The sequence below is a fragment of the Schistocerca serialis genome, chromosome 2 (assembly GCF_023864345.2).
Source record: "Schistocerca serialis cubense isolate TAMUIC-IGC-003099 chromosome 2, iqSchSeri2.2, whole genome shotgun sequence".
Taxonomy (NCBI): Eukaryota; Metazoa; Arthropoda; class Insecta; order Orthoptera; family Acrididae; genus Schistocerca; species Schistocerca serialis.
In genome coordinates, this window is record NC_064639.1 from 906,134,550 (window position 1) to 906,147,279 (window position 12,730).

The 12,730-nt window shown below is 52.0% G+C and overlaps 13 non-coding genes across 13 annotated transcripts; 1 reads left to right on the forward strand and 12 right to left on the reverse strand.

The window, feature by feature from the left end:
• Positions 1-244: 244 nt before the first annotated feature.
• On the reverse strand, positions 245-317 carry Trnam-cau (transfer RNA methionine (anticodon CAU)). Its single transcript has one exon. It is a non-coding gene; the product is annotated as a tRNA-Met (tRNA).
• Positions 318-6,440: 6,123 nt separating this feature from the next.
• Trnag-ucc (transfer RNA glycine (anticodon UCC)) lies at positions 6,441-6,512 on the forward strand. The gene has a single exon. It is a non-coding gene; the product is annotated as a tRNA-Gly (tRNA).
• A 578-nt stretch (positions 6,513-7,090) lies between these two features.
• On the reverse strand, positions 7,091-7,164 carry Trnai-aau (transfer RNA isoleucine (anticodon AAU)). The gene has a single exon. It is a non-coding gene; the product is annotated as a tRNA-Ile (tRNA).
• Positions 7,165-7,362: 198 nt separating this feature from the next.
• On the reverse strand, positions 7,363-7,434 carry Trnae-uuc (transfer RNA glutamic acid (anticodon UUC)). The gene has a single exon. It is a non-coding gene; the product is annotated as a tRNA-Glu (tRNA).
• A 305-nt stretch (positions 7,435-7,739) lies between these two features.
• Trnam-cau (transfer RNA methionine (anticodon CAU)) lies at positions 7,740-7,812 on the reverse strand. The gene has a single exon. It is a non-coding gene; the product is annotated as a tRNA-Met (tRNA).
• A 380-nt stretch (positions 7,813-8,192) lies between these two features.
• On the reverse strand, positions 8,193-8,263 carry Trnag-gcc (transfer RNA glycine (anticodon GCC)). Its single transcript has one exon. It is a non-coding gene; the product is annotated as a tRNA-Gly (tRNA).
• An 879-nt stretch (positions 8,264-9,142) lies between these two features.
• Positions 9,143-9,216, reverse strand: Trnai-aau (transfer RNA isoleucine (anticodon AAU)). The gene has a single exon. It is a non-coding gene; the product is annotated as a tRNA-Ile (tRNA).
• A 198-nt stretch (positions 9,217-9,414) lies between these two features.
• Positions 9,415-9,486, reverse strand: Trnae-uuc (transfer RNA glutamic acid (anticodon UUC)). Its single transcript has one exon. It is a non-coding gene; the product is annotated as a tRNA-Glu (tRNA).
• Positions 9,487-9,791: 305 nt separating this feature from the next.
• Trnam-cau (transfer RNA methionine (anticodon CAU)) lies at positions 9,792-9,864 on the reverse strand. The gene has a single exon. It is a non-coding gene; the product is annotated as a tRNA-Met (tRNA).
• A 380-nt stretch (positions 9,865-10,244) lies between these two features.
• Trnag-gcc (transfer RNA glycine (anticodon GCC)) lies at positions 10,245-10,315 on the reverse strand. The gene has a single exon. It is a non-coding gene; the product is annotated as a tRNA-Gly (tRNA).
• An 879-nt stretch (positions 10,316-11,194) lies between these two features.
• Positions 11,195-11,268, reverse strand: Trnai-aau (transfer RNA isoleucine (anticodon AAU)). Its single transcript has one exon. It is a non-coding gene; the product is annotated as a tRNA-Ile (tRNA).
• Positions 11,269-11,466: 198 nt separating this feature from the next.
• Trnae-uuc (transfer RNA glutamic acid (anticodon UUC)) lies at positions 11,467-11,538 on the reverse strand. Its single transcript has one exon. It is a non-coding gene; the product is annotated as a tRNA-Glu (tRNA).
• Positions 11,539-11,843: 305 nt separating this feature from the next.
• Trnam-cau (transfer RNA methionine (anticodon CAU)) lies at positions 11,844-11,916 on the reverse strand. Its single transcript has one exon. It is a non-coding gene; the product is annotated as a tRNA-Met (tRNA).
• Positions 11,917-12,730: the final 814 nt, after the last annotated feature.

Here is a 12,730-nt window from a genome sequence, read left to right on the forward strand (position 1 = left end):
TCGCATTGTCGCTCTCTTTGCGAGCATCTTTGCACATACTGACTGGCAAGGCGCGCACCTCAAACGTCGCAGAGCAATGCTTTTGGCTTCATGCTCTGCTGGGAGAAGAGGAAAAGGGAAGCTGTATGTAGCAATAAGAGGAAGTAAACATTTTCCCGCTGAAGCGTTGAAACGTTGTGGATAACAAACAAGAAATAAGTTGGCGCCCTAGCACCAGCACCACCATCAGTCACAGAAAATTAGATGCCCCGGGTGAGGATCGAACTCACGACCTTAAGATTATGAGACTTCCGCGCTGCCTACTGCGCTACCGAGGCAGGCGATCGTTAGGCCTTCTGGAGTCTTGGTAAGTACCGAATACAAGTGGTAGAGAGTCTGCACTCCCTGGCTCATTTTTTCTGTTGCTACACGTGCATTCACGGCGCGGCAGGCAACTTGCGATGCTAGGCCGACGCCAGTATGTACAATAGCACGCAGGAGTCCAAACGAGCAGTCGTCCGCGCTGCATGATTGGTTCTTTCCACACGGAATCCCGCGGTTCATTCTCATGGCTCACGCAGTTCGAGTGCGAAAGACACGCAGCACCCCTACCGGAGAAAAAACAAAATGATGCATCGGCCGGGAATCGAACCCGGGCCGCCCGCGTGGCAGGCGAGCATTCTACCACTTTTTTTTTTTTTTTTTTTTTTTTCGGCGAGCTTCATCGCTATATTTGCTGGACTGTCGAACTTCGTGGAACAGAGGAATAACTTAAAACAAAATCATCTTCTGCTCAGATGGTGTGGTGTCTTCTTCCACAGAAAAATGAGGAACTAAGAGTAATTTTATCGCGGAATTCGTGGACGGTCTTCTTTCCTCCGCTGGTTCAACTCTTCTGCGCGTAGTTCAACTAAAATCATATTCCGCTTAAAAGGAAAGTATTCTCCCTCCTGACTAACGTCAGTCACTCCGATGTAGCAGAGAGTTGTTACAAAACAGGTGTCAACGCAGCACAACAGCACAACATGAGAGTTTATGTCGATGTGTGCATCACACGAAAGAAACAGAAATCACAGGAAAGTAATAAAATGAAATCACGACAGTCCGGGAACAGAAATTAAGAGACTGTATCTTCTAAAATACCCATGAAGTCTTGTAAACAAAATAAAATTCCTCAAAATTAAAAGGACACTCCTCTCTTGGAGATAAAACCAGAACGACCCGTAGTGAGGTTGTGGCACAAGTCACCAACCATAACACAACTAAAACAAATAAAAGAAGGAAAAAGAAATTAAAGGTGGAACGCGTCAGCTCAGTAAATCTCAGTTCAAGGTGTTTGCCGCAGTTCCATTTCATAGCCGTAATCCAAGGCCGCCTTCAAAAAATTCGCAAACAGTTCGCGAAATTGAACGCAATCCTTCAGTGTCATATACTGGGCCCACAAATAATCCAGGTAAATCACAGTATCAGTGACGGCCATATCGATAAGGGCATAAATCGTATGCCCTAAGATCCAGACAGTGGCGTTATTTTTCGTCCGCGGGAAAGCTTTGAAGCTAGGCACTATCACACGACGAACAGTCACAAGGTGAGGAGGCGTTCTATTAATGTGGGCGACCATTCGTTGACACAGCCGCCATACCGTCGACACCGATGCACACTCAAAACGATGTTCCCTTGTGTCCACAGCACCACATCTACCACAGTTGGCAGAGGGAAGGAGATGAATGTCGGCAAGCCGCAGGTTCGTCGCTAGGGTGTTGTTGACGATCTTAAACCAGAGCGCACTCACATCCGACGGCAACACCGGGTTGTTGATGTTTGCCCACACGTTCACCCATTCCACTGTGGGGTTGCGGAACACCAGTTTATGACGCGGAGGTTGTCCAGTCAGGGCAACGTAGAGTCCGCGGGCGGTCCTGTGTCTGTCGGTAGCCGTTGACAGAGCGTAGCTCCTCGTTAAAAAGTACTCCCGTATGTAGGACATCTTATACGGGATGGCCGCGAGAGAGACGGGCGCCGCTTCAGAGTGTGGGCGGTAAAGCTCCAGGAGTGCCGCGGTGGTTCCTGCCGGGTTGTCGGACTGCAGGGTGGCTGTCCGGTGGACGAGCAGCGCGCCGCATTTGCGTGGAACGTCGGTGAAACCGAGGCCGCCCAGCTGCCTGTCGATGACACAGGTCGAAGCATTGACTTTAAAAATTTCATGCCGCCACAGGAGCCAGTAGACCGCCTGCGAAATCGCCCTCCCGATCGGCTTCGGAACACTAAGCAGTTGGGCGATGTACCACGCGTTCGATAAGATGAATGTGTTAATGACAGCCACACGTTGATGTAAGTTGAGTCGGCGACCTGAGTGGCTGCGACATAGGGCCTTCACAGTGCCAAGAATTCGCCTCCAGTTTAAAACTTGCATTTTTTGTGGGCACGCTACAATGTCGAGTCCTAAAATTTTGTGGGTGCGCACAACACGGAACCAGTCCCGTTCAGCAGACAGTCCCCGCCGACCCAGTGGTACCAGTACAGTTTTCCGCGTATTCAGAACGGCGCCAGAGGCACGTTCGTACAGTATCAGAACATCGCGAACTCTGTCCAAGTCATCTGCCCGCCCCATGAAAAGCCCCACGTCGTCAGCATAGGCAGCACATTTGAGAGAGACGTGGCAGACCTGGACACCTTCAATGATTCGACCGATTGCGCGCAAAAACGGGTCGAGCGCAATGACAAATAGGAGCATTGATAAAGGACAGCCCTGTCTGACGGATCTTGTAATAGGAATGGGCGGCGTCTGCCAACCATTGATGACAATTACTGACGTCGCCGATGTTAAAAGATTCCGTATAGCATCGAGAAAGTGGCCGCCGAACCCCAGTTTTGTCATGACGGACAGAAGATAATCGTGCCCGATACGGTCGAATGCATTGGCAAAATCGATGGAGAGAATGCCAGCGGACAGGTCATTAATGGCTGCGTACGCGACCACGTCTCGGTATGAAGCCGCAGCGTGAAAAATGCTACGGCGTTGCACACCACACGACTGAAAGGGACTGATTATCTTGTCCATGACCACATTGAGTTTCGTTGCGAGGCATCGTGCCGCCAGTTTATAGTCTGCATTTAAAAGTGTGATAGGGCGTAATGCCTCAACACGGCATGCTGTCGGTGTCTTCGGAATTAATATAATACGCCCTGCAACGAACTTCGAAGGGACGGCAGCACCACGAACAATTTCATTTATCATGATCGTCAATGTCTCACCGAAAATATCCCAATAAGCCAGGTAAAATTCGATGGGAAGGCCATCTGGACCTGGAGACTTCCCTCGACGACACGAACGTAACACGTCTTTCACATCGTCCCGTGACAACATCTCATCCAGTGACTGACGGTCAGATTCGGAGATGACGGTATCCAATTCATCTAACAGAAAGGAACGTGCGACATCATCGGCAGCTGTCCGTCCGAACAATCTCTGAAAGTGGTCGGTGACGTGGGGAACGATCTCATGCTTCGCCGTGAGACGAGCACCAGTGTCCGTGATGAGGGTGGTAATGTCTTTCCTCCGCGCCAACCGTTTCTCGCGTGCCAAGTGGTAAAGCGTTGGCACTTCGTCAATGGTCTCACACTGCGGTCGGCTCCTGATCAGAACACCTTGTGCCTTGTGGAGGTGATGCTGGAGTATCTTGCTTTTAATTCTATTCAAACGTGCGCGTAAGTTTTGATCTGGCGCCACGGGTGCATCAAGCGCATCTTGGAGGCACTGTTGATAAAAGGCAATGGTGCGCCTCTCCCAAAATGACGCCTCCCTTGCATACCGCATCGCAACACTGCGTAACTGCGGTTTGGCTAAGTCGACCCACCATTGTAAGACTGAGGCATAACTTCCCCGTTTTTCAGAACAGAACTGCCACACGTTCTGAATCTCGCAACGTAAACCGGCGTCAGAGAGATGACGGGTATTGAGTTTCCAAACACGGGAAGGTGGCGCCTGCCTATTTGCCAGTAATTGCACGTCACTCACAACACCGCAGTGATCGCTAAAAGCGACGGGATGTACCGCAACCCTCTGAAGATAGGTTTGAAGCGGCCGCGACACATAAATGCGATCAATTCTGCTGGCACCGTTCGCATAAAAATGTGTGTATTGCGTCGTGGCAGGATGAAAATGACGCCAAACATCGATCAAGTCATTTGTCACAATTAGTTGGGAAAGTTCCGGGCACATGGTAGCAGTGGGAAATTGATCGGCTGCGGCAGTAACACAGTTAAAATCGCCGCCAACTACTACATTGCGGGTCGACGCAAAGAACGGAACCACATCTTGATTAAAGAAAACGGAACGTGCACGTTTATGATCAGTGCCACTCGGCGCGTATATATTAATAAATGTGACATCCTGGATCGTACACGTAAGTAAGCGGCCATTCGGTAAAAATTGAACGTTAGTTGGTTGCAATACAGTTTTATAAAGAACAGCGGTGCCACAAGTACCTTCAACGTTAATGTTATAGATGACATCATAACCAGGGACGTTATTGAAGCGCTTAACAGTAACTTCTTGGAGCAATGCAACGTCATAGCCTCCCAAAGTTAAAAAGTCTATAAAACTTGCTATTTTATGCGCAGCTATGATGCGATTGACATTGAGTGATAAAACTGAGAAGATCTTTAGATGTTGACGAGCGGCGGCCATTTAAAACACAGACACTCAAGTATTAGCAAGAAAAATGAGAAACGGAAGACGCAGATGCAGCGTCTTAAGCAAGAAGCACTGCAACCCATTACGTAACTCGTGGACAATACTGTGCTGAAAATTACTGTCAGCGTGCAGGAACAGCCTAACATAACGTCGCAGGTAAACGGGGCACGAATTACAGCAGGTCCGCCGAAAGCCGCTAATGGGATCCAGGGTCGTCCTCCTCCTGCTTCCACCAGGGCGTCTCCGTTGGTCGGTCGGTCGGTTGGGCGCGACCACCAGCGGTGTCTGTGTACGTGGACTCGTCCGCCTGTGTTGTTGCTGTACCGGCGGCCGACGTCGCCGAATGCCTGCGCGTGCGCTGCGGCAGCTGCTCGCTACTTTGCTCGCTTTTGCGCTTCGCAGCATGCGCACCCTGTTCGCGTGCCGTATTTAAGAACACCTTGAGATGTGCAGTTTGTTCCCTTATACGCTCCTGGCGCGCAGAGCTGTCAGAGGCAGGGGGGCACGATGTCTGAACTTCACTCTCACTGCCACTCTCTGAGACAGGGGTGCACGGTAAATCATCTGACTGCTGACTCCTAGTACCCTTATTTTTATTTTTCTTTGTACGCCCTTTCCTCGGTGCCAGGGGAACCTCTTCAGGCGGCGGAGGCGGTGGTAAGGAGGTGTCCATCTCTTCCGAAATAGCAACTGGTGCATGATCCGAAACATCTGGGACCTCCTTAGCAACTGAATCCGATTCTACCACAGCCGAGGACAAAATGGGAGCGTCCTCCATTCGATCCTGTGGCGCGTCTACAGTAACATTCACCTCACTTGGTACATCCTCAGCACGAATAGGGTCGGCAGGGCGGGGTTGTGACACAGTGCCCGCTACTATTTCACTCAGTAGTGGCACAAAGTGGCCACCAGTAGCCGCAGCATCACTACGTGGGAGCTGCACGGGTCGTCTACGGGGACAATCAACACGTAAATGCTCAGTGGAATGACAAATTGAGCATGTGGGTGGCTGGCCGATATAAGTCACTTGAGCCCTACAGCCCGCAATCATTACGTAGGATGGAATGTGTTTCTTCAAGTCAATGCGGACACTACGTACTCCACTATTAACCTGGTACCGGTACGCACTAGACCACTTTTCGTTCACTACCGACAAGACAACGCCGTACTGAGTGAGAGCACGTGCAATCAAATCATTGCCACATTCAGGGGGCACATTAAATACTCGGACCGTTCTAACACCATAACCCGAGGGCACGATCTGCACATCACTGACTGTGCCATCGACATGCCTAAATTTACGCACTCCGCCAAATTTTTCAACAAATCTTTCACAGATGTCGCCGGAAAAGAACTTCAAAAATAGCGAATATTGCGCGAAATCCAACTGAAAAGTGTCCACTAGATCTTCCGGGATTTTCAAATCTTCGAATATAAATTCGTGGATTTCAAAAGCGGTGGGCCGCAAAGCATTTCGATCGAACACAAACTGCGCAGTGTTTGCCCTAGTAACTGTCGACATGGTACTCACGTTGAAGAAACTTGAACACGTGGACCTCGAAACACTCGCTGAGCGCCGCCCCGCGATGTAAACAAAGCCGCAACCGCTCCGCTGCTCCGCGCGATGTGCGCGGATACGCTGTCCGAATGCGTCTGGATGTGCTCCCCTAGCCTGCCTCGAAATGCGCCTGCCGGGTACGATCACCTTCGGCCGCTGCCGACAGGCGGGAAGCCGACACAGCGATGAGGCGGTTCGCTCGCTTGTGCGGTGGTGGTGTAATGGTCAGCATAGTTGCCTTCCAAGCAGTTGATCGGGGTTCGATTCCCGGCCACCGCAGCAGGCTTTTAATTTCGCGTATGAGTACTTTTGCCACGCGCTCTTAAACTATTGTCTTTTCGCCCTCTTACTCGCTGCATACCAGCCCTTAGTGTGTCTCGACTTGTCTCGACTTTGCTCAGCTGACGCGAGAGCTGACGCTCTCAAATCGGCCTATATCAAAACGACAAGCACGAGAAACGACTGAGAGAGGCAAGGAGAGGCGAGGCGATGGACACACAGCACGCCCCCTTCATTTCACGGTGGCGTTTCCCTGACCGAATCAGTCAAAGGAGAAACAAAAATAGGAAGTAAAACTGCCAATAGTGCCCTGTGTTCCCATGCGCTCACCCGCCCAAGTACTGACCAGGGCCAAAGTTGTTACGCATCGGCAATCGGACATTTTCTTTCATTTTCTCTTTATCGGTTGAGAACCAGTGTATTCAAGATATTATGGCCATTGCCGAGTGAATGCTGTAGTGCTTCCCGACGAGTCGGGTTCGGATCCTCTGTCAACTTCCACGCAGGGTGATGATCTTTTGGTCATCACACTCGCCAGCTGAAATCGGCGCTGCCTTTTCGCAGTAGTAAAAGAGTAGTGGCCCGTGGGGGGATCGAACCCACGACCTTCGCGTTATTAGCACGACGCTCTAACCAACTGAGCTAACGGGCCTCGGCAGACGCAGTTGCTCAGCCCTACGCTGGAAACGGGTGGCATGAAGCCATACACCATTTCTATGGGCGTCGTGTGTCTGCTTCCCTAGTCTATATTCTGCTGACGGTCACGAAACAGTAGCTATATTGCGAGCAGGACGGGAAACGGCCGCTCGGACAGCTCAAACTTGTCACGATTCGTGTGGAAAAAATTCCGTTCCGGTACCGGGAATCGAACCCGGGCCTCCTGGGTGAAAGCCAGGTATCCTAGCCACTAGACCACACCGGATGTGGCCGTTTCATTCGACCGTTCGTACGGTCGCTTGTCGCATTTCGTGTCGAGGGCCGCGTCGGCGCCCCTCTCTCTTTGCGAGCATCTTTACACATACTGACTGGCAAGGCGCGCACCTCAAACGTCGCAGAGCAGTGCTTTTGGCTTCGTGCTCTGCTGGGAGAAGAGGAAAAGGGAAGCTGTAAGTAGCAATAACAGGAAGTAAACATTCTCCCGCTGAAGCGTTGAAACGTTGTGGATAACAAACAAGAAATACGTTGGCGCCCTAGCAACAGCACCAGCATCAGTCACAGAAAATTAAACGCCCCGGGTGAGGATCGAACTCACGACCTTAAGATTATGAGACTTACGCGCTGCGTACTGCGCTACCGAGGCACGGGTGAACTGCTTGTCCTGGAAACTGCCTAAATACCGTACCCAATATTAGACGTAGAGACACTGTACTTCCTGGATAACGTGTTCTGTTGCTACACGTGCACTGCCGGCCCAGTTGATTGCGGTGTTGCTGCAGCTGTTGCAACGATAGGCAGCACTCCTTGTCGTTAAAGTTCAGTGCCTCGGAGGCACCGGGACACAGCAACTTGTGAGGCCAGGCCGACGCTAGTCTGTAGAACATGATGCGAGCGTCCTAGTGGGGACCCGCGAGTGCTGCGTTCTCGGTTCTTCTCAAGGGAATCCAGCTATACATTCTTGTGGATCGTGCATCTCAAGCGCGCAAGCCACGCGGCAGCATTATCGCGGGAAAAGCAAAATGATGCATCGGCCGGGAATCGAACCCGGGCCGCCCGCGTGGCAGGCGAGCATTCTACCACTGAACCACCGATGCTCGGGCCAGCGGTAACTTCACGCTGCTTCCCGAGCAGATGTCTCAAAGGAAAGTGGGACTGCCGTCAAGCGCCGTAGCATTCTGTGGAGAAGGTGCTGCAGACGCTGAATCCTGCACTGCACTGCTTAAAAATGCCGCCAGAACGCGGTCCTCTGCGTACTCTTGCGTCGCCGGCGCCGACTCTTGCCAAAGGATGCGAAATGTGCGCGGATACGCTGTCCGAATGCGTCTGGATGTGCTCCCCTAGCCTGCCTCGAAATGCGCCTGCCGGGTACGATCACCTTCGGCCGCTGCCGACAGGCGGGAATCCGACACAGCGCGGAGGCGGGGCGCTCGCTTGTGCGGTGGTGGTGTAATGGTCAGCATAGTTGCCTTCCAAGCGCCAGCCCTTAGTGTGTCTCGACTTGTCTCGACTTTGCTCAGCTGACGCGAGAGCTGACGCTCTCAAATCGGCCTATATCAAAACGACAAGCACGAGAAACGACTGAGAGAGGCAAGGAGAGGCGAGGCGATGGACACACAGCACGCCCCCTTCATTTCACGGTGGCGTTTCCCTGACCGAATCAGTCAAAGGAGAAACAAAAATAGGAAGTAAAACTGCCAATAGTGCCCTGTGTTCCCATGCGCTCACCCGCCCAAGTACTGACCAGGGCCAAAGTTGTTACGCATCGGCAATCGGACATTTTCTTTCATTTTCTCTTTATCGGTTGAGAACCAGTGTATTCAAGATATTATGGCCATTGCCGAGTGAATGCTGTAGTGCTTCCCGACGAGTCGGGTTCGGATCCTCTGTCAACTTCCACGCAGGGTGATGATCTTTTGGTCATCACACTCGCCAGCTGAAATCGGCGCTGCCTTTTCGCAGTAGTAAAAGAGTAGTGGCCCGTGGGGGGATCGAACCCACGACCTTCGCGTTATTAGCACGACGCTCTAACCAACTGAGCTAACGGGCCTCGGCAGACGCAGTTGCTCAGCCCTACGCTGGAAACGGGTGGCATGAAGCCATACACCATTTCTATGGGCGTCGTGTGTCTGCTTCCCTAGTCTATATTCTGCTGACGGTCACGAAACAGTAGCTATATTGCGAGCAGGACGGGAAACGGCCGCTCGGACAGCTCAAACTTGTCACGATTCGTGTGGAAAAAATTCCGTTCCGGTACCGGGAATCGAACCCGGGCCTCCTGGGTGAAAGCCAGGTATCCTAGCCACTAGACCACACCGGATGTGGCCGTTTCATTCGACCGTTCGTACGGTCGTTTGTCGCATTTCGTGTCGAGGGCCGCGTCGGCGCCCCTCTCTCTTTGCGAGCATCTTTACACATACTGACTGGCAAGGCGCGCACCTCAAACGTCGCAGAGCAGTGCTTTTGGCTTCGTGCTCTGCTGGGAGAAGAGGAAAAGGGAAGCTGTAAGTAGCAATAACAGGAAGTAAACATTCTCCCGCTGAAGCGTTGAAACGTTGTGGATAACAAACAAGAAATACGTTGGCGCCCTAGCAACAGCACCAGCATCAGTCACAGAAAATTAAACGCCCCGGGTGAGGATCGAACTCACGACCTTAAGATTATGAGACTTACGCGCTGCCTACTGCGCTACCGAGGCACGGGTGAACTGCTTGTCCTGGAAACTGCCTAAATACCGTACCCAATATTAGACGTAGAGACACTGTACTTCCTGGATAACGTGTTCTGTTGCTACACGTGCACTGCCGGCCCAGTTGATTGCGGTGTTGCTGCAGCTGTTGCAACGATAGGCAGCACTCCTTGTCGTTAAAGTTCAGTGCCTCGGAGGCACCGGGACACAGCAACTTGTGAGGCCAGGCCGACGCTAGTCTGTAGAACATGATGCGAGCGTCCTAGTGGGGACCCGCGAGTGCTGCGTTCTCGGTTCTTCTCAAGGGAATCCAGCTATACATTCTTGTGGATCGTGCATCTCAAGCGCGCAAGCCACGCGGCAGCATTATCGCGGGAAAAGCAAAATGATGCATCGGCCGGGAATCGAACCCGGGCCGCCCGCGTGGCAGGCGAGCATTCTACCACTGAACCACCGATGCTCGGGCCAGCGGTAACTTCACGCTGCTTCCCGAGCAGATGTCTCAAAGGAAAGTGGGACTGCCGTCAAGCGCCGTAGCATTCTGTGGAGAAGGTGCTGCAGACGCTGAATCCTGCACTGCACTGCTTAAAAATGCCGCCAGAACGCGGTCCTCTGCGTACTCTTGCGTCGCCGGCGCCGACTCTTGCCAAAGGATGCGAAATGTGCGCGGATACGCTGTCCGAATGCGTCTGGATGTGCTCCCCTAGCCTGCCTCGAAATGCGCCTGCCGGGTACGATCACCTTCGGCCGCTGCCGACAGGCGGGAAGCCGACACAGCGCGGAGGCGGGGCGCTCGCTTGTGCGGTGGTGGTGTAATGGTCAGCATAGTTGCCTTCCAAGCGCCAGCCCTTAGTGTGTCTCGACTTGTCTCGACTTTGCTCAGCTGACGCGAGAGCTGACGCTCTCAAATCGGCCTATATCAAAACGACAAGCACGAGAAACGACTGAGAGAGGCAAGGAGAGGCGAGGCGATGGACACACAGCACGCCCCCTTCATTTCACGGTGGCGTTTCCCTGACCGAATCAGTCAAAGGAGAAACAAAAATAGGAAGTAAAACTGCCAATAGTGCCCTGTGTTCCCATGCGCTCACCCGCCCAAGTACTGACCAGGGCCAAAGTTGTTACGCATCGGCAATCGGACATTTTCTTTCATTTTCTCTTTATCGGTTGAGAACCAGTGTATTCAAGATATTATGGCCATTGCCGAGTGAATGCTGTAGTGCTTCCCGACGAGTCGGGTTCGGATCCTCTGTCAACTTCCACGCAGGGTGATGATCTTTTGGTCATCACACTCGCCAGCTGAAATCGGCGCTGCCTTTTCGCAGTAGTAAAAGAGTAGTGGCCCGTGGGGGGATCGAACCCACGACCTTCGCGTTATTAGCACGACGCTCTAACCAACTGAGCTAACGGGCCTCGGCAGACGCAGTTGCTCAGCCCTACGCTGGAAACGGGTGGCATGAAGCCATACACCATTTCTATGGGCGTCGTGTGTCTGCTTCCCTAGTCTATATTCTGCTGACGGTCACGAAACAGTAGCTATATTGCGAGCAGGACGGGAAACGGCCGCTCGGACAGCTCAAACTTGTCACGATTCGTGTGGAAAAAATTCCGTTCCGGTACCGGGAATCGAACCCGGGCCTCCTGGGTGAAAGCCAGGTATCCTAGCCACTAGACCACACCGGATGTGGCCGTTTCATTCGACCGTTCGTACGGTCGCTTGTCGCATTTCGTGTCGAGGGCCGCGTCGGCGCCCCTCTCTCTTTGCGAGCATCTTTACACATACTGACTGGCAAGGCGCGCACCTCAAACGTCGCAGAGCAGTGCTTTTGGCTTCGTGCTCTGCTGGGAGAAGAGGAAAAGGGAAGCTGTAAGTAGCAATAACAGGAAGTAAACATTCTCCCGCTGAAGCGTTGAAACGTTGTGGATAACAAACAAGAAATACGTTGGCGCCCTAGCAACAGCACCAGCATCAGTCACAGAAAATTAAACGCCCCGGGTGAGGATCGAACTCACGACCTTAAGATTATGAGACTTACGCGCTGCCTACTGCGCTACCGAGGCACGGGTGAACTGCTTGTCCTGGAAACTGCCTAAATACCGTACCCAATATTAGACGTAGAGACACTGTACTTCCTGGATAACGTGTTCTGTTGCTACACGTGCACTGCCGGCCCAGTTGATTGCGGTGTTGCTGCAGCTGTTGCAACGATAGGCAGCACTCCTTGTCGTTAAAGTTCAGTGCCTCGGAGGCACCGGGACACAGCAACTTGTGAGGCCAGGCCGACGCTAGTCTGTAGAACATGATGCGAGCGTCCTAGTGGGGACCCGCGAGTGCTGCGTTCTCGGTTCTTCTCAAGGGAATCCAGCTATACATTCTTGTGGATCGTGCATCTCAAGCGCGCAAGCCACGCGGCAGCATTATCGCGGGAAAAGCAAAATGATGCATCGGCCGGGAATCGAACCCGGGCCGCCCGCGTGGCAGGCGAGCATTCTACCACTTTTTTTTTTTTTTTTTTTTTTTTTTTTTTTTTTTTTTTTTTTTTTTTTTTTTTTTTTTTTTTTTTTTCCTTACTCTCACCAATATATGCCTTCTTCGGCGAGCTTCATCGCTATATTTGCTGGACTGTCGAACTTTGTGGAACAGAGGAATAATGGAAAACAAAATCATCTTCTGCGCAGATGGTGTGGTGTCTTCTTCCACAGATAAATGAAGAACTAAGAGTAATTCTATCGCGGAATTCGTGGACGGTCTTCTCTCCTCCGCTGGTTCAACTCTTCTGCTCGTATTGCAACGAAAATCATATTCCGCTTAAAAGGAATATATTCTCCCTCTTGACTAACGGCAGTCACGCCGATGTAGCAGAGAGTTGTTACA